The sequence below is a fragment of the Rhodnius prolixus genome, unplaced genomic scaffold (genome assembly GCF_049639745.1).
Source record: "Rhodnius prolixus isolate KJV_2025 unplaced genomic scaffold, Rpr scaffold_1, whole genome shotgun sequence".
NCBI classification, from domain to species: domain Eukaryota; kingdom Metazoa; phylum Arthropoda; class Insecta; order Hemiptera; family Reduviidae; genus Rhodnius; species Rhodnius prolixus.
The window spans coordinates 49,273,391-49,298,487 of NW_027411581.1; the positions used below are offsets into that span (position 1 = coordinate 49,273,391).

General features: G+C 35.9%; 1 protein-coding gene across 15 annotated transcripts in view; it reads right to left on the reverse strand.

The window, feature by feature from the left end:
- The window catches only part of LOC141461393 (uncharacterized), a 561,940-nt gene that overhangs the window by 258,010 nt on the left and 278,833 nt on the right, over positions 1–25,097 (reverse strand). The gene's annotated exons all lie outside the window — the stretch shown is intronic.

A 25,097-nucleotide genomic window follows, 5' to 3' on the forward strand; every position in this document is an offset into this window, starting at 1 on the left:
TGGAACTGTGCAACGCCACACACCTTTGCAATATCGACGTGCCTTACAGCTGATACACTTTCTTTCTTGCAGCTTACTACCATTGAGGTTTCCATCAAACAGTTTTGGAAATGAGTCTTACTTCTTCCATTCATCCTTGCTACATGATGCAGCCATTCAAGGCCACATTTTTGGATCAAAGTAACAAGATCACTAAAATTTATTTAGCAAAATGTGGTCCATTACTAGTCTGTCGCCTACAAAATGTCACAATTAGTACAATCGATAAACGCCTGATCTAAAACCTAGACGAAACTGTGACAAAGATTTCCAACAATAACGGAACTGAAATAAATCCTGCATGACTGCCTCAGGCTAGCTTGAAAAAAAGGGCATTTCATATCAAATACTTTTTAAAAAAGGTTGTTCAACAGACGAGCAGATTGTATCTGTCTTATCTTAGAGTATCTGTCATCATTAAATAAGGAACTTCCAAGGTGCATGCATATACGAGTATATTCACCAGATGATCAAAACATTCAGAGATTATGCCAATCGAGAGATCACGAAATAAGTTTCGTTGATCCAAACTAAATCATAGGTATTTTCCCCCCTGTATTTACTCCTTCCGTTAAGATGTTCAAAGATGTTCCTACAGCTCTAAGTTGGAAGTGTTCAGAAATATTGTGGCTAAGACTATTTACGAGTTGTCTACTCGACTACTGAATAAACGAACGAAATGTGATCTGAGAGAAAAAAAATGGAAGACCGTACTTATCACTTAATAACCACGTTCGGCTGAGCATATTATCAGATTATTATTTAGCAAATTCATTTCATTAATCCACAGTTTATACAAAACTTTTAAAACCACCATTATTACAAAATGAAATATACAACAGCACCTTACCAAAGTATTGTAAGCACTTAGGGAATGTTTCCTTACATCCTGAAATCCTTAAATTAAATTGAATTAATAAATATTGCAGAGTAATCGTAAGTGGAGATAACAACTCGACATATGATATATCGGAAATATGTTTGGAATATAGATGTCAAGGATTATCTGATTCAAATTGAAGATTTGATGTATAGGTTTATCTTGATCCTCAAATATCTGTTTACATTTTGAATTATAGTTTGTAACGTGCAGCTAAAATTAGAGGAGCCGTTTGATTGAAATATTAGGGCTAGCACAACAGTTTTTCCTGATCATTTACTGTTAATATAATTATAATTCTCGCTGAATGAGAACATTGATCTTGTTTTAGCGATCACATTTGAATGATGAGGCTAACGGTATCTAATGATAAAGCATTACCTACTCACTTCACAACCTTTTGGGCAGGTAATAATCACTTTGGTAAAGATTACATGGATTTTTATATTATATATTATATTATTATAATTGTAATTTTTTTATTTTAATAGTTTTTTACAATAGTTGTCTTTTTACTGTATTCAGAAAAAATTGTTTGAATTATTAAAAGATATGTTTTTTTTAAAAAAATTCTACTGTTTGCCTTTTACGAACATCACGCAACTATTAACGCGATAAATCTACGTATAAAACTGACCTAAATATAGTAAAAACTAAAAGTTGCAGAGTATTCAGTATATTGATTTTTGAAAGAGCAAAAAGAATGTGGACTACAATTTAGAAATTTATGAAGAGATAATTTGGATTTTACATTAAATAACTGATTTTGCTATACATATTTCAATTATTTATTAATTTAAATTAGTTATTAACACCCTAAAGGTAAAATTGATTTCTCTGACAATGCAGAAATACTGAAATAATTGAAACTTTATATAACTTTAAAATGTAAATTACATAATACAAAATAAATTTTTGTTAAATTTAAAAATTTGAGCATTGTAATTTTTTCATAATAAAGACAATTTTAGATCTTATCTTAGCGGATCTAAAGAATAATATAACTTGAGAGTGTAATAAAATAATAGTAATAAATTCAAGCTAGCAGAAACGCACTGCATCGCAGCCCCAAGTCGGGGCGACAGTCGAGTTGCGACAGCTAATTGTAAATAAACATCCCACACATGAACTCCAGCACCATTATTAAGCACATATACTTTACTTACGTAAATCCATGCCTTCAGACGACTGAAATTGTCAAGCAAGAAAGCCACAATATACCTTAAAAGCCAGGAGTGGTTTTGGCTTTGTGGTAACTATTCCCACATCTGTCAGTACACATTTACCCTTCAAGACTTAAGATTAAGATTAATTAATTAAAGCTAGCTTATATTTTCCTAAAGAGGAATATAATTATACTTACTAAAAAAAACAAACATCAAAAACAAACCGCATTTTGAGCAGAGTTTTGGTAATAACTGTGCAAGGTGTTATATACGCTGCACCTTTCTTTGAATTATAAGATATTTTTAGTAAGTAAATCCAATGTTCTCAGTCAGTGTGACTGGCGCATCAATATATGAGGTCTTTGGCGCTCAGCGGCAGAAGAATAACCAACAGAATATATTGCAATAAATAGCGAAGAGTCAAGTGCATCTGCAAAAGGCTGTGGTCGGTTAAAGGCCAGCGAACAGAGAGAAATACGTAAGTACGGACGCTGTACTGATGGCAGGCACCCTACGAAAGAAGAGAAAAGGACTGCAAGGTTTATCAAGCAGTATGGATCTTTGATAGAGAAAGCAGAAGCCGTGGGAATACCAACTTCACACGATTGCAGAGCTGATGATGTTAATTAATGCCACTTTTCTAATACAAACAATCTACCTCAGACAAAAAAGCATCTCTGATGGCTGACTATGGAGAAGTGTCTACAGACTCAGTATATGAGCATCAGTTGACAGAGAGGATCAATGGAATGGGAATTCACTTTTTGTGAAAGAGTCGGATTACAACCAGGACATGCCACTAGAGTATGTTCTGTTTTTTAAAGTTGCCCTTGACGGTTAACTGGAAATCTAATCTAATGTAATGGGCTAGTATCTGGATGACAAGCAGTTCGATGCAACAGTTCGCAACTGCATTTCCCCTTCTGCTCCACCATAAAAAGTAGAGTATTTTTGGATTCAATATCGTTTTGAGACATTCGTTTGGTAACAGTACTTATTATTTACATTAGAGGAATGAATTTATTCAAATGCGCCTTAAATCCTTCCTTTGAACAAAACTTAGTAACTTGTAGAACCTTCTGGTTTGCATAGATCTGCGCAAGTTATTGCTTTTAACACTGTGATGCTATGTTAACTGTTCTCAATGGCAAGTACGAGTATACTTTTACTGCATCATATGAACTGCCGGTTGTATGCATGTAGAATGCATACTGCTCCTCTCGACCTTGAAATTAGCTCACAAAAAACTGGCCCATAATGTGGCACTTTAAATTGCTAAACTTTTATTAGGGATCTGTATAGCTACAGTAAAGTTTATACCTTCCATTATTTAGGAAGCGGAATAGGTGTAAACCTGGAGAGCAACAACTATATGTGACCTAGATTTTAGCTCAGGCATACTTTTCAAAAATGTACTAAAACAAAAACTGAAGCACACTTAACCGGGAAACTAAAAAGTAAATATTTTTTAAATAAATATTGTCATGTGTGAAGTTTCTTTTAAAAGCGAAGCAATTACAAAGACGAACGAACCTTCACACTAAATCATCCAAAATTTGGCAAAATTCTTCTGAAAGCAATTTTAGGAACTTTGGGTTTGAGAATCCAAAAACGATGAATCTGGTCAAACAAGTTAGTGTTCTCTCTCTTCAAACCTGAAAATTCTACAATGCATATTGCTCTCTCGGCCTTGAAATTAGCCCACAAAAACTGGTCCATAATGCGGCCTGGTAGTCGCAGAACCTTAGTGACTAAGCGACTATTTTAGAATCTCTATTCCCTTTATTAATTACCACGCAGAAGGTATTATGAAAAACTAAAAGGAAAATGTCCAATTTTGCAATTAAGTAACAATCAAACTCAGTGCTTTAAATTCGCATTGCCGTTTGACTTTACTTATGTATGTAACGTATAACCATATGCTAAGGATTCTATAATTAACGCGGAATACCACTATCTTATTTCCTTTATTGATCGATTCGCAACTGCGTAATACTCAATCGCAACAAGAAAATATGACGAACGTATAACAGCAAAAATATGAAATAGAAACAAAAATAAAATAAAGTAAAAACAAAACAAAATAAAATACTAAATAAAATAAGTCACTGGAAGGGCATGAATGAAGACCATCTAACGATGACCATCATAAGTCTGTTAAAGTAAAATACCGAAAGGATTGAATAAGAAGGATGGCCATTTTATCGTTAGACCAGGCGATCACGAGGCCATCGGCGCCTCAGTCTGCGAGGAGGATTTGACGGGAGGTTAGTGCAGGACAGATTGCTGATTAAGGGGTTATAATGTAAGTAAAGTTTGGTGTGGAATTTGATGTAGCGAGACTGGGCAAGGTCAGAAATAAATGGGATTCGCAGGTCTGTGTGGATGGTATGGTTGCTCACGTAGAAGGATGCGCCAATGATGGTTCGAAGGATTTTGGACTGGAGGGTTTGGATTCTGTTTAGGTTTAAACGCTTAGCTGTTCCGTACAGTCCAAGTCCGTAGGTCCAGTTGGGAGCGAGTAGGGCTGTGTACAAACGTTTTTTGTTTGTAAGGGTCAGTTTTGGCCGTTTGTCAAGGAGGCTCTTGAGCATTCAGTTTCTCTGGTTTAGTTCAAGTCGTTTGAGTCTAGTATGTGGATTCCACGTGAGTCGCTTTTCAAGGTATATTCCAAGATAACGAACGGTATTCGCTACAGGAATAGAAGTGTGGTTCAGGTACACTGAAGGGAGTATTTTTCTGTTGAGAGTGAAGGATATGCAGCGGGATTTATTACCATTGACCTTTATTTCTCCACTTCCGGAACTAGGGTTCAAGGACATCAAGATGAGCCTGGAGAGATCTGGTAGCAATAACCGGATCAGTGTTATGGGAGATGATGGCAGTATCGTCTGGAAAGGTATAAATGCTTGTATTAGGATGAAGGGGAAGGTCAGCCGTGTAGTCAGTGTATAATGTACAAGGATGTATAACACTATTAAAGTGAGAATAAAAGGTCCTGTCTCACAAATTGTGCAAAAAAGGCAATTTGGAGAACAATAAATTCGCAAAAACAGTAGCCTACACTTGTAATTGACTAAACTATTATCAGAGTTCGTAACAACGGCGAACTCGCTCCATTTATCACTAAAAACAAACTCTGTTACGTTGCCTTTAGCCTAGTCTACTTTCTATACTTCAATTAGTCATGTATGCATCTATGTCGAATAGAATTCTCTCATATGGAAGTTGTAATGTGTATATTGGAGAATTGTGTATAAATACAGATATATGTTGGGGAATTGCAACCAATTAAATGACGTCTACGTATACGTTAATGACTTAAGTACTTACACGATGATCATTACATCCACGATTTGACTGCCGCCATATATATATTTACTTCCAAGAGAAAGCCAAGAACGCGGTTAATAGGCCCATGCCAATCGTAAGTTCCCATATTCAGGACGCAATTTCCTGTTCTAGAAATGATGTATGATAAGTTTTCTTCAGACTCGATTCAAGGCATGTCTAGGAATCATATGGTCCCAAATCATAAATTGGGAAGATACTCCTAAACTGAAAGAGTCTGGAGATACTATTTACTGCCGCTGGCCGATAATTCGAATATAGGTTGGCGTAGGCACTTATACGATGTTCTTCCAAGCGGAAGTTGTGGCTATTACATATTATGCCAAGAAGATAGTTATAATAATTATTCACGACAGATGGAAAGTTAAAGCTATCGGCGTCTATTAATACAGTTCCTCGCCTAGGTAAGTGGTTTCAATAAGCTCCTAGTGTATGCTGAATGGCACGAACATGTAGGATATGGGCAACGAGAAGGTAGACGATTAGGGAAAGTTCTATTAGGGAAAGAATTCGCGGGTACTTCGCCAAGGTTAACGGGGTAGAATGTGGTCTTACTGGGCACTGCAGGCTTAGGAGTTCATGGTGGTCATTATGGTTGACTGAAGAAAAGAAGTCCCATGTCCTTTGCCTTCCGAGAGCGTAAAAAAGAAGTCAAAATCTCTGAAACTAGGCGATGAAACATCCAAGAGGTTGAGCTACACTTTCTCAGGCTGCTTTAAGCCTCCAAAGCAGCCTATGTCGGGCAAACCCTAAGGGCAGGTCCACTTGATTCTCTTTTTTAACACATTCTATTATATATGAACATAAATATGTGAAACTGCTTTTTAATTTCTACGTTCAATTCATTGACTTGCACTTATAGTAAAAATAACATCAAACATCAAAAGCAATCCAATTAACATCTCCAATTTAGTTACAGCATCATTTTAACTCATGGCAGATGAATAAAATCAATTGTTTCTCACAAAGACCTCATTTATATAAATAAAATGAAATTATTTGAATAAAATAATGTATTTATTTGGCTGCATGGCTATGATATTGATTTATTCTACTTTTTGACTTTCAATATGAAGTATGAATATTACATTTTGCAATTATCCAGCACGCCTTTTTTTTGGTTAAAGATCCAGCATCATTTCTTATTCCTCTTTAAAGGAAACGCTGCGATTGAGATATTACAGAACACCTAAATTATTTCCGCCTGTCTTTTGAAAATCGTCTAACCTTGTACGAAGCTACAAGCGTGGTGAACCTAACGTAATAAATAATGTATTAATTGATGGATTACAAAAAAGTGAAGTTATTTTTACTTGAAGAAGAGTGAACTAATAACTTCTTCAGGGATCTTGGCGCTCTGCGGATAACCCAGCGTTACACAAACAATCCTTATAGTGATCTCACCAAACATGCACACAATACAAGTAGAGACCTGCGGAGATGGTTTATATGTGCAAATATTTGGACAATCAATATTGAGTTTCATATTATTCAGCGCGAACTCTAGCTTATCAATATAAATAAAACACACTCATTATAACCTTCCCTTCTGTGAACAAGCACAAAATGAGCGACAGAAGACTTTAAGGTAAAATGTATTTAGATAATAGCTCTTCTCTTTAGCATTCAAAGCTATTAATAATTTGAACTTAATTCCACTGATGTACCAATGAAAGAGCTACATCACAGCTTCCAGTTAATAAATAAAAATATTAATTTAACATGGACTACCACCGTTGGAGAGTGTAATCCGATGTGGTTGATGTACGTTGGCGAGGCAGTAGTCTGGAGGACGACATTATCGACGGATTCCTCCTTAATCCGACATATAACGAATGACCCAATTGTTTTTTCTCTAGTTCTCCAAGCAATTTCTAAATTTATTGTTCTTTGTCTTGAAAAATAATAGTCTTTTATTTTTGTGTAAAGTGTTTATAATAAAACTTTTGTTTGTATTTTTTTGTAATAACAATTTGGATATAATAAAATAATAAAGCAACCGTGAACTTGCTGATCAAATGCAATAATTAATGAAAACATTTTGCTAATAAAATCTGAAAAAGTAAAATATTTTCCAAAATACTATTTTGAAGTCTCCAAATTTATTTTATATGCAAGCATGAATTGCAAGGCTCTAGTTTTTGAGAGGTTATGACAGTTTTCCGTAAAAGAAGAATGTTTAATATGGAAAAAATGTGCTCAAGTTGTTGAGTTAATTATATATATACATTTTAATGGTTGGAAAATAAAATGGAATGCCATCAAGCTGTACAGAAATTTGCCAAAGATCAACCTCTCTATTCGGTTAAGCAGCAACAATGCGAGCTACTCAAAGTATAGTGCGTAATTCTAAGCACAACCCTGCCCTTGGTTTTCCACTTCCCAGGGTCGTCTGCAGTCCATGGACTATGCAGCAATTAGATGGAAATATACTGAGTCTCAGATCCAAGTATGTTGCCAGCAGATAATGATCTCGTTATAAAGGAAATAAACAAAATGGCAAGCACCACCTTAAAGCATTCTCCTAACTAGATGGACAAAGACCAGTATCTGGACAGAGGATAGACAGGCTGGTTGGTGCCTTATAGTATATACCAACAATAATTTGGAACCTTGTTCAGCAATTATAATTTTGCATAATAAACTAAGTGTAAATAAGTCGTTTCTTCAATATTGACCTAAGACATTAATGCAATATAATTTCCATTAAAATATTCCGTTATAAAATTTACATTATTTGAGTTGAAGTAAAATAATATCTTCTACCTCAAATAGAGTTAAATAATTAGATAATATTATTCTAGCTCGAGTCCTTCCGAGGCCAGAGGCCACAATGAACCCGTTGGGTTTCTAGTTAATTCTCTCTCTCACATTTGTTTTAATAACTGGCCGTAATTTATTTTACAAGGTATGCCCGATTTCAAAATTCAGTATAAGGAATTTGCCAAATTTCAAACTAACAAATTTCAAACTAACAAATTTCAAACTAACAAATTCAGTAATAAATTCCATGCGCAAACCAATTTTTTTCTTTTTAAAATTTTTTAGTTGAGTTTATTACTGGACTTTGGTAAAAAGAATGTTTGGGGAAGTATTTTTGAAATTTATGCCAAACTAAAATACAGCTGGAATATCAAAATAATGTATGTCTTCCCTCAAAATAGCTTGTATCATTGGTCCACGGATGAGCCGAGGACACCTAATAGGATAGGTCAGGAGTATTTTCCGCTAAGGTTTTCGAAACCTGTCATCTTCTAGGTAGGAATTTGCATCTCGTCAGGGACTGTTGGTATCAGGTGATTACTAACCTCCCCAATACATTTCTCTTCACAGACAGCGATAGCTACCAGATAGCCATGAACTTCTTTGTAACCAATTTCAGGATGATCTGGAAATGCATTAGCCAAATCAACGATCTGGGAGAACCCCATTTAGGTGTTTTGAGGTATGTTGGCGTGGCTTTTTTCTTATATATGAACTAGCAAGGCATGGCACCAAAATCCATTTATGAAGCCAGAACCTTTCTGCGGAGTAGGCGATAGTTATCTTTAGAGAAGTTGAAGAGAGAGCAGGTCTACGCTCTGGATTAACTTCCTCAGTTTGGGCAGGCTGTGCAATTATAACCGAAAGAGATCTGAGGCATACCTCGGCAGAAATAAAGATAAAGAATTCCGCAACCTGGCGTGTTTCCTCACGAGACACTGTCGGCTCAAAGAGCATCTGAAGAAGCGGGATCTGTAATGCAGTAGCACTGAAGATTCTGGGGCTCCAATATACTTTCTTGAATGGCAACGATATCAAAAAAAAAAAAGGCCAGGAAAGTTACCAGTTGCTGTCGCAGGACTTACCGAACCTGAAATCCTCACATATTATGGGTTTTCTTTGATATCCAATGCAAGAGGGTGCTGTAGAGAGACTCCTTTGTCACCCGTGAAGGAAGCCAAAACGGGTTTTACAGAGTACACTTTTATACCCCGAAAATAATCAACATTAAAAACCGTTGTACTCCCTAATAAGAAAGTGGAAATTCTGTTAAATTCATTTTATAATGCAATTTAAGCTTCTCCACTCTGGTTACAGAAAAAAAGAAGAATCTTTTGCATTGTTGTAATGTGCAAGTAAATTAGCGCCAGGGGAATATAGCGAGCAGGTGTCGACAAGTTACAGCCTACCGGAGGCACAACATCCCCCATAGAGAAAATTTAATAACAGCTGGCGTTACCAGAGAAAATACAAAATAAACAAGCAAGGAAATAAAAAATAGAATAATAGAAGAATATAATTACAAGCAAGAAAGGATGGTGCCCAGGATGTATACCAACTCTCTTAGCTCCGTCAATTGGATTCGATGTCACCTGTAGATGCTGTAAAGACGAGAGGTTTATTATGAAGAGACGGCACTAATGACCAAATAGTCAATGCGCCGAGAAAAAAAATATTACATGCAAGAACACCGGAATAGAATAGAGAAATAAAAAATTTAAGAAAACTAGAATATATATATACAAGTGATAAAAAGGAGTGTTCTCTGGAAAAAAAGAATCTGAATTACAGTTATTCAAGTGTTTATAAGAAAAAAACTCGCCTACCCATGCTGATTTTCTTCTTGCCGTCGCCATATTTGCTTACCTTCAGCGTACTTTATTCACTTGTGTATATATAATCACTTAAGGATAATGTTAGCTATGTACAACTTATCTCAATTGAAATTTCATTTATATTTTATTGAAAAACGCTTATCATATTTCATAAATTATGGAATATGTCCACGATAAATTTTTGCGCTTATTGCTCAGTTTAATGTTCCTATAATGTTGAATTCCCACAATTACGTTTATTAACCGCATAAGTTTGATTAAAATGTTCGAAATGAAATAGGACAGTGTATAAATGGATTTAATCTATAAGATTTTTGAAACTGGAGTGTTCATCATTAACATATAAAGTCTAGAATTCGTATCTTTAGAGCTCTCAACTTTCCGTGCTCAATCTAGCATTGTTTTCTTATGACTTTAGAAATCATTAGCTCGCTTCACCTTATCAAACCACGGTTCTGCATTTTCCATTTCCAATGAGAGAAATCACTTTTCTTGTTAATTTTTGAAAAACCGTCTAGACGCAGAACCTGAGCTCATATCTGACTGAAGGAATGCAATTTGAATAATATAACCTGCACATATAGGGCATAAACCTAAATGTCGCATAGAAAAGTTGGAAGGAACCACCCTCACTAGAAGTTTGTCCTGCTTAACCATCTCCAACCAATTCTCGATATTCTTGGGAGGATCATTACTCCTGAAAACCATACTGTAACGAACTAACTAACACCTATAGATTGAAGTTCATCTCTATTCGGGCAATAAATTACAATCATTCCAGCAAAAACCTTAACTTACTTTACGGATTATGTACTAAAAACCAATACTATTGCTAAAACTAAACCTCTAATTCACCTATTCACACCTCAATCAGTCAATGAACTACTTCTATTCAGATCAATCACTCAACAAGCTACACGTGCTCCAAGCCATTCAACGCCTCAATGCCGCTTCCACTAGATCGCTACAAGCAACATATACAGTCCCCTTTTCCAATAGCTATTAAAAGTCTATTATTCTATTAGATTAAAAATTTATTATTTTTTTTTTTTTTTTGTTTTTTTTTGTAATTTATTTGTTATTCACAATCTACAAAAGAATAAAATGCAATCAGTGAATAAGATGAAAGAAGACATTATGGCTGGATCAGCTTGAGGAGAGAAGCTGCCCTCCGGCAACACTCTCGCTGGAGTTCCTTACATTACTGGAGCTGGTCACGAGGCCAACAGCGTTTCAATCGACGTGGAGGACAATCTAGAATCGTTGTGGAGGCAAGATTTTGAATAAGAGGATTGGTACAGAATGGAAGAGAGTCAAAGAATTTTTTATATTTAGATTTAGATTCGTCAGTTACGTATGAGATTTTGAGATCGTTATGGAGGGTGGAGTTAGAGACATAAAATGGAGAATTCGTAATCTGACGGAGTATTTTTGATTGGAAGGACTGTATTCTTTGTGAATTGGAATGTTTGGCTGAACCCCACAGTTCAAGTCCATAAGTCCAGATCGGTTTAAGTACGCTGTTGTATATTAGTCGTTTATGTTCCAGTGGTAGTTTGGATTGTCTGCCAATTAGTCGCAGTAGTAATTTGTTTCGTCGGTTGAGTTCAAGTCTTTTGAGTTTAGTGTGCGGGTTCCACGTTAGTCTTTTGTCGATGTACATCCCAAGGTAGCGAACTAAATTAGCAGAAGGAAGAGGAATTGAGTTAAGACTTATAGAGGGACAAGAATTACGACGCAAAGTAAAAGTTATCTGTTCGCACTTTTGAGGATTGAATTTGACTCTCCACTTTTTGGCCCAGGGTTCTAGTTTGTGTATATGAGATTGTAGATGAGAGGAAGCGGTAGTGGCGTCTGAGTTAGAAGAGAGAATAGCAGTATCGTCAGCGTAAGTGCAGAGCAGTGTGTTTGAGTCAGTTGGTAGGTCGGATGTGTACACAGTATAGAGGAGCGGTCCGAGAATACTACCTTGAGGTACACCAGCCCGTGCCAGAGAGTAGTCGGAAGAGGCAGATCCACAACTTATCTTAAAAAAGCGGTCGGTAAGAAATGATAGTAGAATTAAGTAATAAGTTGATGGAAGAGCACTCTTTAACTTCCACAATAGTCCTGGGTGCCAGACTCGATCAAAGGCCTGAGCCACGTCGAGAAAGGCCCCACAGCAATATTGTTTCCGCTCCAGAGAGGAAGATATGGCGTCTACTACTCTGTGACACTGGTGAATAGTGCTGTGCTGTTGTCGGAAGCCAAACTGATGTGTTGGAATTATAGTCACAGATTCCAGAATAGGGTAGATGCGTTTAAGTAAAAGTTTTTCCAATATTTTTCCCATAATAGGTAGCAAACTAATAGGTCGGTAAGAGGTTGGAAGGTGTAAGGATTTATTAGGTTTCGGTATCATTTTTATTACAGAGAATTTCCAAGTTAAGGGAAAGTATGTTGTCCTGAGAACTGAGTTATAAATGTATGTTAAGAAAACGATTGCTTTTTTCGGAAGATTGCGAAGAATTTGTGCTGTTATCAAGTCGTATCCTGGAGATTTTTTGTACGGTAGGGATTTTATTACGTGTTTAACGTCAGACGGAGTGAATGGTTTTGGTGGTAACGAGAGTGGGAGAGGGATGTCTAGGTCTGCTATGACGTCAGTGCAGTGTGACTCGTCTTGAATATCTGGGTGAGGAGTGAATACGTTAGTTAAGTGGTTCTTAAATTCTGTCGCTGTTTCATTGTCGGTAACTGTCCAAGATCCATCGTCACGTCTAAGAGGAGAGGAGACAAATTTATATCTGAGAAGACGTTTGGTGGCTGTCCAAAGAGATTTGCGGTCAGATACCAGAGAGGTCACGTACTCGTCATACTTTAGGGATCTGTGTTTTTGAAGCTCTCGTTTCAGCTGTCTCGTCAGTCGGTTGAAGGTCAGCTTGTCACTCGGATAGCGAGTGTGTTGCCACAAAGCACGGGCTCTTCGTTTCTCTCTTATTAGCATTCTTATGGCAATAGGTACATTGTGTTGTCGAAAATTATTCTTTAGTGAAGTGCATCTGGTGGATTCGGAAATGGAAGTTTGAATAGAAATAGTAAGTGTCTGTACTGCGTTATCTATTTCATCAGGGGTTTTTAATGATGTTAACAGATTTAGTTTGTTTGCTAAGATAGTTTGGAAGAGAGTCCAGTCTACAGGCCCAGTGATTAGTGTAGGAGGTGAAGGAGTGGGTTTGGCTACTACACTGAGTGTAAGGAGTACAGGGCTGTGGTCAGAAGATAAGTCAGTAAGTGTATAAATGTCTTTGTAAATGGACGTCGTATTAAAAGAGATGAAGATGTCCAGAATGTCAGGTAGTTTTGACTGTGCTGTAGGCCAGTATGTCGGTCGGTCTGGTGATAGAACATCGTACTGTTTACGAGAAAGAACATCCAGCAGTGTGCGTCCCCGTGGATTGGATGTACGACATCCCCACTGAGGATGCTTGGCGTTGTAATCTCCTCCAGCAAGAAATTTAGGCCCTAGGGAATGGAAGAAAGATTGAAAGTCCGTTGCTGAGATAGCTTTATTAGGAGGGCAGTAAACTGCTGCTAGATTGAACCCTAGAGGTTGGCAGTCTAGAGAAATGGCTGTGGATTGAAGGAATTCTCTCTGGTAGGAAGGAATTTGATGATGATTTAGAGTGCTTCTGACTAAAATAGCTGCGCCACCATGAGATGTGTCGTCTGGGTGATCAGTCCTGTACGTTTTGTATCCGGTTATGTAAAAGTTGGATCGTCCAGTAAAGTGAGTCTCGGTAATAAGTGCAACGTCAATTCGTTTGTCATTTAGAAATATCTCTAGTTCGTCTCTGTGAGAGTTCAAACCATTTGCATTCCAAAGGAGAATTGCGAGTGATTGCTGAAGATTAGAGTTCAACGTGAGAGTTTGGGAATGATTTCTGTTACCAGAGAAGTGAGTAATGTGATGAGTGGAGTGATGAGAGACTTGAATTCGGAGAAGAATGTGTTAAGGAGAGAGGTGAGGTCGTGAGAGATAGGGGATGGTTGAGTAAAAGCTGGACGAATCGCTGAAGGCCCCGCAACTTCTGCATATGTAGGTCTGTTACTGGTGGTGGTTGGTAGAGGATGTTCACGAGTAGATTCTTTAGCAGGAAGCACAGGAAATTCGGAGCTTCTTGGAGGAAGAGCAGTTTGCTGTGATGAACCATTCTGATGTTGATCTGGCCAGATTCCATTTTTGGCGTAGATGTTTCTTCTCCTGAGGCGCTGAAGTTCTTTGTGAACAGTGCAACCTTTGTAATTTGCTGAGTGGGCTTCAAGACAAAGTGCACATGTTGGAGGAGTTTCTATTGGTTTCTTGCATTCTGAAGATGGATGCATACCTGTACATCTTACGCACCTCGGATTATGGTTGCAATATGACCTCGTATGGCCATATTGTTGGCATCTTTTACATTGTAGGATTTCTATTGTCTTGTGTGGTTCCTCTATGTTAATTCTTGTGTGTACAATCGTTTGTAATTTGAAAATATCTGTATTATTTATTTGGGGCTCAAGATCAACGAAAAATAATGGAAGCGGTAATTTTGATTTTGGATGTCTGACATTTGTTACGTTTCTAACTTTGAAATTATGGCGTTCCAGGTCCTCTTTAATTATTTCAGTTGGGGTGGAATGGTGAAGGTGCCGAATAACAATGCGGAATGCTTTTTCTGTTTTAATTTGGTAGGTGTGGTATTCTGCTTTATTGGCTTGAAGATAGTGTATTGTCAATCTATATGCTTCGACTGTCTTTGTGGACAGCCGTAGACTGTCTACACTGGATTTACATTCGAACGAGTCTGGACCAATAATCTGAGTTAGTACTTTGCAAAATTCTACATAATTTGACACATTTTTGATGAATATTGGAGGTGGTTTGGTATTTTTTTGAGGTTGATTTTCTTCATGTGTTGGTTCATCTTCCACGCTCAGGGGTGCAAATGGATTAGGAGTATAAAATTTAGATTCACAATTGCTAATTTTTACGGGGGAATGATCAATCTCATTTGCTGACGGAGGAAAATTTATTATTAAAAATCTAAATCTTAGTATTTAAATCAACAAGAAATCTCGCAATAAGCAACAGTCATAGTACATTGATTGTCATTATTGTACATTGATCTTAAGCTTTTATAACTTTGATAATGAAAGGTCCAGGGCAAAAAATTCAGATAACTAGTTTAGATATTGCCAGAAATCCGAAAGAAGCGTATGATCATCACAGTAAAAATACTGGCTGAAGAAGATCTCGCGAGAATCTCAATTAGAAAACTTGGAGGGCTCAGAGTTCACCCAGGTTGTTAACATAATTAAGAACTTTAAAGCTTCATAGTTCGGGAATGCAATGAGGGAACATTACTTTTAGAATTAGTTTCTCAGTATGTGCTGTAAATGTACTAAATTAAGATCGGCGCACAATATTCTTTTAGAAAACCTCAACTTCTTCAACAGTATCCAAATTAAACCAACCTCACAATATCCAATATCAATTACTAACATTAACTCTTCTAGAATATGCATTAATAAATATGTTAAGTATTATTGATCATGCTGAATTCTTACAGCCACTCTAAATGCAGAAAGAAATCAGTACAGTTACCACAGTGGTGCTAAAAATATCTAAAAGAATTTTAAAAAATAGGTAAACAATCCAGAATAAGGAACTTTAAAATTTTCATGCATAGAATTTCTAAAACACAGTGTATAAATAAAATTATTAGTTGGCTTAATGCACTGTAAAAATATTTTATAAAAAGACCAAATTTCAGTTGATTTCTTTAATAGAGTATTGCAAAATAGAGTGGTCATTTATTTTATATTTTGTGGAGGATATTTTTTTGAAGTAATTCAGTTTAAAATAGCCATTAAAAGAACAGTTTCAAGAAGGTTATTTACTAAAGAACATCAATCGAAATTTTGCAAACGACAAAAAGCTATCCGCAAGAGTAAAGAATAAAACTGCACTAGAGAACCCTAAAACTTACTCTTTAGAATAGGTTTTTGCAAGACCTTTGTTGCTGGATTTTAATTTTAAAAAAACGCATATTATATTTTCTCGATAAAACTTTTTTATTTTTTCATTAAGGGGTAGGTGCGGTAGGAAACAAAAAATTGAAAATCACTTTTAAAAAAAGAAATTATATATTATGCGCCTTTTTGCCAAGACCATAGCAATAGGAAATTTTTTTTTAAAAAGTTCGTCAGAATGCGCTAGATTTTTTGGCCACATATCGATGTGAGAAAAACTCGACCAGTCACTCTATGAGCTAGTCCGCGAAAGATCTAGCTGGAAATGATCACAAAAAAGAAATTAAAAGTGAGACAGAGAATTACACACAGTATATATCCCTTAAATATAAATAATAAATCTTTTTTTAGCGTTAAAGTTTGTTAAAAAAAAATAATAGTTTAAAAAAAGTAAAAATAATAATACCATAAAAATCTGTTTGGAAATTAAATTCAATAGCTTTATGAAAGAATTAATAAAGTTATTCGTAGAGAAACCATTGAAAAGTGGTTATTGGTTTACAATAGAAGCAGTGTGTAATAGAGCTATGGTTGAAAGGTTTAGAGGAACAGGGCAAATACTCTGGCAACACCAATGGAATCTAAAACTAACTCTCCTATAATATCAGAAGAAAAATACTTTCGCTGAATACTGGGGTACCAGAGGAACTTTTTAATAGACATCTTTCTCAAACGTGTGGGCGTAGATTGGTATTTGTAGGCCAGCTTGAGGTGCGCACGTAAATAAATAACAAATGGCAGAAGTTGATTAAAAAAAATGTTTTTCCGTGTACCAGAATCAATATGACCTAAAGATAGTTTCAAATAAAGGTGATTGAATATCGATTTTTTTAGAACTCTTGATTGCAAAAAACAAAGAAACGTAAAGTAATGGCTATATTTTCAGGCGGGTTTTACCTGCCAGCTACCAATTTAGGTAAACATACTTCACTACAAAGTTCTCATATTACACACTGAATAAAATCCAAGGCCTATCTCGGGAATCAAACCCCGTACCACAATATAACTTTTAACTTTGCAGGCCTCGCCTCTAACCGTTTTACCTTAATCTGTAATAAACGTATTTATTACTATAGTTTGTAGAACCGTTTATTAGCCTAAAATGATACTTCAGCGTGAAGCCTTCCTTCATTTCTTCTCAGTACTACCCTAAACTGAATTCATTGAATACACAGATAAGAGAAACCTGGGTGTCAACACAAGAGGGGGAGCAAATAATCAGTGTGGGGATGAAAAAGTTGTTTAGAGAAATTTCCAGCCTGGTAAGACAGCAATGGAATTGCGAGAGTGAAGTCGAATAAAAAATAAAGAAATAAAAAGTGAACATGGTAGCAGTGGTCCACCGTAAATGAGGTGACTAAGTCATCTAGAATGGAAAGGAGCAGCATAGAATACCGAAGAGGCTGATCAATGACCAATCGAGTGAAAGAAGGATAGTGAGAAAGACCGCGGACGCGATGACTGGATGACGTAGAACATCACCTCAGGATATTGGATGTGAGAAGGCGGAAGTGGGGTGGCCGAAAAGAGAGTGGTGTGCAGGGGAGTAGTTAAAAGGGTAGCTGCCTTTCAAGGGGTTGTGGTGCCCAAAAAGAAGATTCATAGAAGAAGACAAAGAGAATCGTAGGATTCATTATCTTGAAAAATCTTAATTAAATAGAAAATCAGTCCAGCCAATTGGTACTTCCCAATTGTTGAATTCTCTTCGTGGAAATCATTGATTGATTTATTTATTTTAAATTATTTATTTAGTTACAATCAACGCATTGGTTATAAGCAACAAGGGTAACAACAAACAACAAATCACACATATCAAAGTGGAGAAGTTACCCAGCGGTAACAATCCAATAACATTTTAATTTTTTCTCGTCATCAAAGACGAGATCGCGAGGCCACTGCCTTTAAGATGTCTAGAAGTGTTGCCTGGAAATGTTCTGGAAGATAAGATGTTGTACAAAAGGATTGCTATGTGATTGAATGTTAAGATAGGAATTTTCTGTATCGTGTAATCGTGGAAAATTAAAAAATATACAGGGTGAACCAGTAAGTATTGTCCATAGGCCTACTGTGTGTAGTACATCTAAAGTGGAGTTCCATGACGTATTGGCCAACTTCATATTCTCCACTGTTCTTATTTCCTAACATTTTCACAAATATTTCAGTGAGATCAGAAGTAAATGTTTAAAGTGCAACTTCCTTATTTTAAGACAATCTACTTTAAAAAATTGACTATTGGTCCCATCAAAAAAAGAGTTTTCAATGAATTAAACAACTTGATAAACTAACACTGTTGAGTGCTCGTGAACACGTTTTCTAGCAAAACAAACGTAATTTCTCAAACAAAGATAAAAGGAATCCTGGAAAATGATATACCGTTTAAAAGCCCATTAAGCAAGGAAACTTTTATAAGAAGTGCCAGCACCTAGGTCTGATAATGATCACGTAAGGACCTAATGAGTTTTCTGAAAAATTTCGATTACTTTTATATTTACAGCATCCGGAGGAAGATTGAGGCTGTTTGGAGAATAATTTATGCTTCAAAATTGTGTCAATTTTTAGAAAATTTATCTGTCTTTCTAACCGTGTCAACAGAATCGAATTCGGACTAAAACTTTGTGAGTAATAACATTCTTATTGGAAAAAAGTAATGATTTTAAGAAAAAAAAAATTTAAGTGACGTAACTCAAGAACAGTGGAAAATATGAAGTTGTCCAACACGTCATTGAACTCCGCTTTAGATGTACTACACACAGTAGGCCAATGGACAATACTTACTGGTTCACCCTGAATAACGTTCCGTAATAAGATTTAGGTGACATAAAAAATGCAACAAACAAAAATGTACTGAAATAGTACTTTAGAGAGAAGTTTCGCTTTTCAAGTTGTCCTACTCTGGGAAAAGGGTTTAAAATTAAGGAATCAAAACTGTGTTCGCAATATTAGTTTTACGGCGGTAAGAAGAAATCTCAATAAAGAGATACCGGTAGTGGATTCGGTAGTTAAGTTATAGTGGTGCCCCTGGTGAGACCCAATCGAAATGGTACAGCTACAGTTTCCTGGGTTCTACCTCTCTCTCTTACTCACACTCACAACTTTGAATCTCCATCTCACTCCCACGCTAAAGCAAACACCTTCCTGCGGTAGCTCTTGTTTTTAACCAATATTTGAAGGAAGTTTGTAAAGTAGCAAATATTTACCACTTAGCATTTTGATTGATCTTAACCTTAGTTTGCGTTCGGATCTAGCACAATGTTCCAACAACTTTCATACCAATTCCTAACTGAACTCAAGCGTTACAATTAAATCTCAACTTCAAATTATTATGATTGATTCATTTACATAGAGCGCATATTATGTTATAATTGAATTATAAAATATTAATTATTAAAAAACAAAAATATAATCAAAGGAAAAACTAAAACTCTATTAAATTTTATAGAGAGTTATAAAATTAATTTATCAGAAAGCTACAATCGCTTGAATGAAACAAAAAGGTTAGAATATTCATAATAGAAAATCAATATTTAGCGGAAAAATGTGTAGATTATAGAAGGAAAATATTAATGGAAAGGTTAAAAACTTAGTAGTTGATGAAACCTAGGCAGGTTAATAGGAAAATGGTATGAGTGGCTACAATGTATAAAGTGGTTTCAATGAAAATATTACAGGAGAGTAAGCCGGAATACAAAGTTCTCCACTAATAGAGTTATATTTTAATAATTACTTTTATTTGCATTATTATATTAATTTATGTTTCTAAAATGAAGTTATAAAGTTGGAAGCAGACTTTCTAAAGTGCTAAGTGATGTTATTATTCATTTAATAATCAACTTTTATTGCCTAAAGAAAATTGGGTCTATTTATTGCACGGTTACTTGCAAATCCAATAAAAAAGTTGAAATTATTTTCTTGCTCTTTCCATCTAAACAGGAAATTTATTAATTATAATTTATAAAATAAAGAAAAGGTTCGCTTCCTGTCCGACTGTGGAGCTCCCTACATTTGTCTAGAAATTTTAAAATAATTCCACAGTTAGTTCCACAGAGAACATGTTAATCCTTTCAAGGGACAAACACTTAGCTACTGCTTCGCGTAGCGTCAGGCCTCAATTTAAATTCAAATCAATTGTACAAAGTATAATTGTACAACCAGGATGTTTAATATTGATTAACTTAGGCTTACGAATAATTAAATGCTTTCAGTGATCCCGTGTGCCGAAATAGGTAGCCTTAATTGCAGCAAAACTGATTTTAAATTTATGTTGTATGATGGTTGAAGCAAAATAATGAAACTGTTCAATGGTGTTCAGAATTCTTTGACTTCTCCGTTGTACAGCAACTCAGAACCCCTGAGTTATATAAGCTAGTCTTTCCAGGGGCAGGGGATCAGACAGCAAGCTCTGCTACCTCGTAGAAATCAAATTTAAGAACTGAAGAGATCTAATGCTGCTAGTTAAATGACTTATTGCTTCGCGAAAGCATCATCATTATTTGATCCATTTTTTAATCAAAGGTAGAATAAAATAGAATATTTATTTGTTCTTAGGTGACAACCTTTTACAACCGATGTGGGTCTTTTTTACACATTATCTATAAGTTTATTAACAGAACCGTAATCTTCTTTAAGAGTTTAATTTTGTTTTGCTTTTATGTAAAACTAACACCAAAAAATTACTATGTCATCGGCAAAAAGAAAGTGATTAATCATTTCTTTGTAAAAAAAATATTATATCCTTGTACATTCCATGTCAAATCTTAAGAGTAGTGATAGGGAAGGGATTAGCTATGCGGTTAGCGTACACGCGGAGGTCCCTGGTTCGAATCCAGCTGCTAACCCTTAGATTTTCTCTTCCTAGGAGCTTCTTACAGCTCACTGTCCGGTGATGGACAGTGTTATCTGTAATGAGAGAACACTGTTCACTGGAAAAAGCTCCGGGCGCCAATAACCTTAAATGTTGACGCGCCTTAAATCATTAAAAACAAAAACAAAAGAGTATTGATAAGTTTTTCATTATTATTATTAAATTTAAAAACCTGAATTTAGTCTTAAATTGGTTTTAGCCGAAGTTAGAGTCGCCATCTGCTGGTCTGAGTCATTTTTTTCCTAAAGGAATCTGCGTATTTGTCTCAATAGTAGATGTGGATGGCTTCTCAGGCTTCAGGGCTACTGGGGAAGATAAATTAGACTTGCTGAAGATTGGGCAAGGTAAACTAGGTCTCAATTGTTTTCTATAAAATAAAAAGTAGTCATACGCGAGATTCGAACTGGGGATCTCCCACTTACAAAGCCACGCTCTTGACCGCTAGACCAACAGCCCCCCCCTGGTTTCTTTAATAAATAAATATAATAATTGTAATTTTACCATTAGAGTAGAGCATTCTCGCTTCTAACTGTATTTACGTCTAAAAAATATCCTCGGGCTCAAGTAAGACCTTGTTCCATTGGGCCATGGTTTTCGCACAAAAAAATTTTCTTTTACTTCTAGATAACAATACTGCTACAGCGAATTTTCTCTACATTAAAGCTACCCAATATTGTTTATTATAAAAAAGAACAGCCTTTCCTATATTTCATAATTGATAGGACCTTTTTGTTTTTAATATATCCAGTTTTTTTTAAAGTATTGTTTTAAAAAAGTTTATCTCGTTACAAACTCCTTTGAAAAGAGAATGTTTCTTTAATAAGCATCATGTTTTATCTTTTCTTCTTTTTTTCTCGAAGCTTGGTTGTTCTACGCTGCATTCGCTAAACCAGCATAAATATTGGTTGTTTTTTTTAAATACGCTTCGTATATTAAATAATTTACTTATGAAACCGCCTTGCACCCAATATGTTTGGAGCAATGTTGACCGGCAGCTAACAACCCCAATTTCTGAATAGAGTTTTTGGTAGTGGCTTTTTTTTTCTCACTGGTTAAGAGCTTACTTATGAAAAAAATTTGAGGGTATGAAGAGATTTATAGTTAAATTTGAATTGTGTACTAAGACTCTTACTGATCATGGCTGTTACAAGGAGAGTTGCCCACATTTCTTTTCGCCGACTTAACTTTTGTCACCATGACCCACCAAACAGCTCAATTAGACCAAATCTCTATCAACATATCTTAGAGTACAATTATTAACAAGCATCATACTTGCACAATCTTCACGTCAGCACTATATTCTTCTAGCTTGCAGCCCACTTCCTTTCAAAGTAAGGATCAGTTAATAAACACAAACTGCCTAACTATACTGATCGTCTACAAATAATATAAGTCTATTAGAGTACTTTGAACCAACAGTAGTATAACCTAGACCTGTGGTTCCCAACCTTTTTTTTTCGTCCCGTACCTCTAAAGAAATTTCACTTAAACCTCAAAACCCACGATATTTGTATTTTACGAATAAATATAACAAAGGAAAAAAAAAAAATCTAACACATGGAGTATTCAGGGTGCTCAACATAAGACTACCGTTACTTCGGGAGGCGATTCTGGGCATCATTTAACTACATACACCATTTTCTTATTTTTATTTTATTTTATTATTTAAAGTGTAAATTTTATATTTTTGAATATAGTTCTTAAATTAATTAATTATTAAATTACACGTTTGCAAAAAATGGTACTGTATTTGATAATTCTGATCAGTTATATTCTTATGGTAGGTGAATTCCTTTCATAATGCGGACGCTGTTTTGAGGCCTATTTTTTTAGCAATTAATCACAGATTTCTGCATCAATTTTTAAAATAACCACTACTCATGATATACCTTTCGAAAGGTGTTTGTATGTACGAGGGTCGTTTGAAAAGTCCGTGCAAAGTCAGAGAGATAGCACCACTGGCGCGTATCGAGGTTATGTTTAGTTAGTAGCATCTCTTGGAAGAACACACACCAAGTTTCAGCCAGATCGGACTATTTCTTTGTATTTGGCATTCGTTTGAATCGAGGAAGTCGAGTGATTTTCAAAAAATGGACGAAAAAGAATTTCGTGTGTTGATTAAACACTACTTTATGAAAGGCAAAACGACTCAGGAGACTAAAGAGAAGCTTGATAAACATTATGGTGACTCTGCACCTTCGATTAGAACAGTTTATAAGTGGTTTCAAAATTTTCGGAGTGGCCATATGGGCACAAGTGACGCTGAACGTTCTGGACCCCCTGTTGAGGTTACTACTCCAGAAATCATTGATAAAATCCATGATATGGTGATGGATGACAGAAGAGTGAAGGTGCGTGAGATTGCTAGTGCTGTGGGCATCTCGAATGAACGGGTACATAATATTTTGCATCAACATTTGGACATGACAAAGCTATCCGAAAGATGGGTGCCGCGATTGCTCACTCTTGACCAAAAACGAAATCGTGTGAAGTGTTGCAAGGACGTTTTGCAGCTGTTCCAGAAGAATCCGCAGGACTTTAAGCGTCGTTTCGTCACTGTGGATGAAACATGGATACATCACTACACTCCTGAGACCAAAGAACAATCTAAACAATGGGTTACCAAGGGGGAATCTGCGCCAAAAAAGGCGAAGACCGTTCCTTCGGCCGGAAAGATTATGGCGACTGTCTTTTGGGATTCGCAAGGAATAATCCTCATCGACTATCTGGAAAAGGGTAAAACTAATACAGGTGCATATTATTCATCGTTATTGGACCGTTTGAAAACCGAGCTGCAAGAAAAACGCCCACGATTGGCCCTTCAAAAAAGTCCTTATCCATCACGACAACGCACCAGCTCACACCTCAGCTGTTGTGGACGCAAAATTAATGGAAATAGGGTTCCAACTCGTTTCACATCCCCCCTATTCTCCAGACTTGGCTTCCTCGGACTACTATTTGTTCCCCAATATGAAGAAATGGCTGGCGGGAAAAAGATTTTATTCAAACGTGGAGGTGATTGCAGAAACGAATGGCTATTTTTCAGACTTGGACAAATCCTATTATTCGGAAGAGATCAACAAACTAGAGCAGCGTTGGACGAAGTGTATAAGCCTAAAAGGAGACTATGTTGAAAAATAAAAAAGGTTTACCCCAAAAAATTAAGTAGTTTTTATTTTTGCACGGATTTTTCAAACGACCCTCGTAGATATTGTTCATGAATAGTGCAATGAATTCAGTTTTTTGGAAAAAATTAGAAACTTGCTATTTCTTATGTTTGGGCCACAAAGTGAAATACTTGATATAATTATTTTGAAACATAAATTAGCTTATTTAAAAGGCAATTTAACCTTCTTTCTAATGAGCCTATTAAAAACGCTTTAGCTTTAATAGTTTGAGAAATAATATAGACAACTGTTTGCTAAAAAGTAGTAGTACGTAGAAAAAACATAAAATTAAAAATATCTATAAAACGGAGCCGAACCGAGCCATAGTTTATATAGAATTTTTTGTTGCAAATGATGTCCTGAATCGCCTCCCCGTAAAGTAACGGTAGTCTAATGCTGAACACCCTGTATAAGAAGAAAGTATACTTTAGAAAATAATAATAATTTACTTGAAATATGTGCTAGATAATAATATAATAATGAAAAATATTTGAATAATAATAATAATATCCTATTATTTACCTGGACTTTTCTCGCACCCCCTGGAATATCGTCTCACCCCCCCCCCCGGGGTTGCGAGCATTCCAGGTGGGGAATACCTTCTCTAGACGGTTTAAAAGCTAGTAGCTTCGAGACATCCTTCTCGGTGAAGTGAATGGCTAAGCAGAAGTGGTACAAACAGATAGTTTTTCTACTCCATTTTTATTTCTAGTTAATTACTAGTGGCACCAGAGAACCGAAGTAAATTTCAAAAAAAAAAAAAAAAATACTGAAAAATATTGATATACAGTTTCCTTCAATAGAACTATTACCCCTCAAATTCAGGATGAGAATCTGTAAATGCCCCAATCTTCACCAAACCATTCGGTCCATCTACTATCAATCTGTTAGAGCGGTGGTTTTGGGGGGAGATATAGAGCGGCATAACTCTGCCCTAGTGAGCTACAGGTCTGGGGCAATGAAATAGTGGACAGGTCAGTG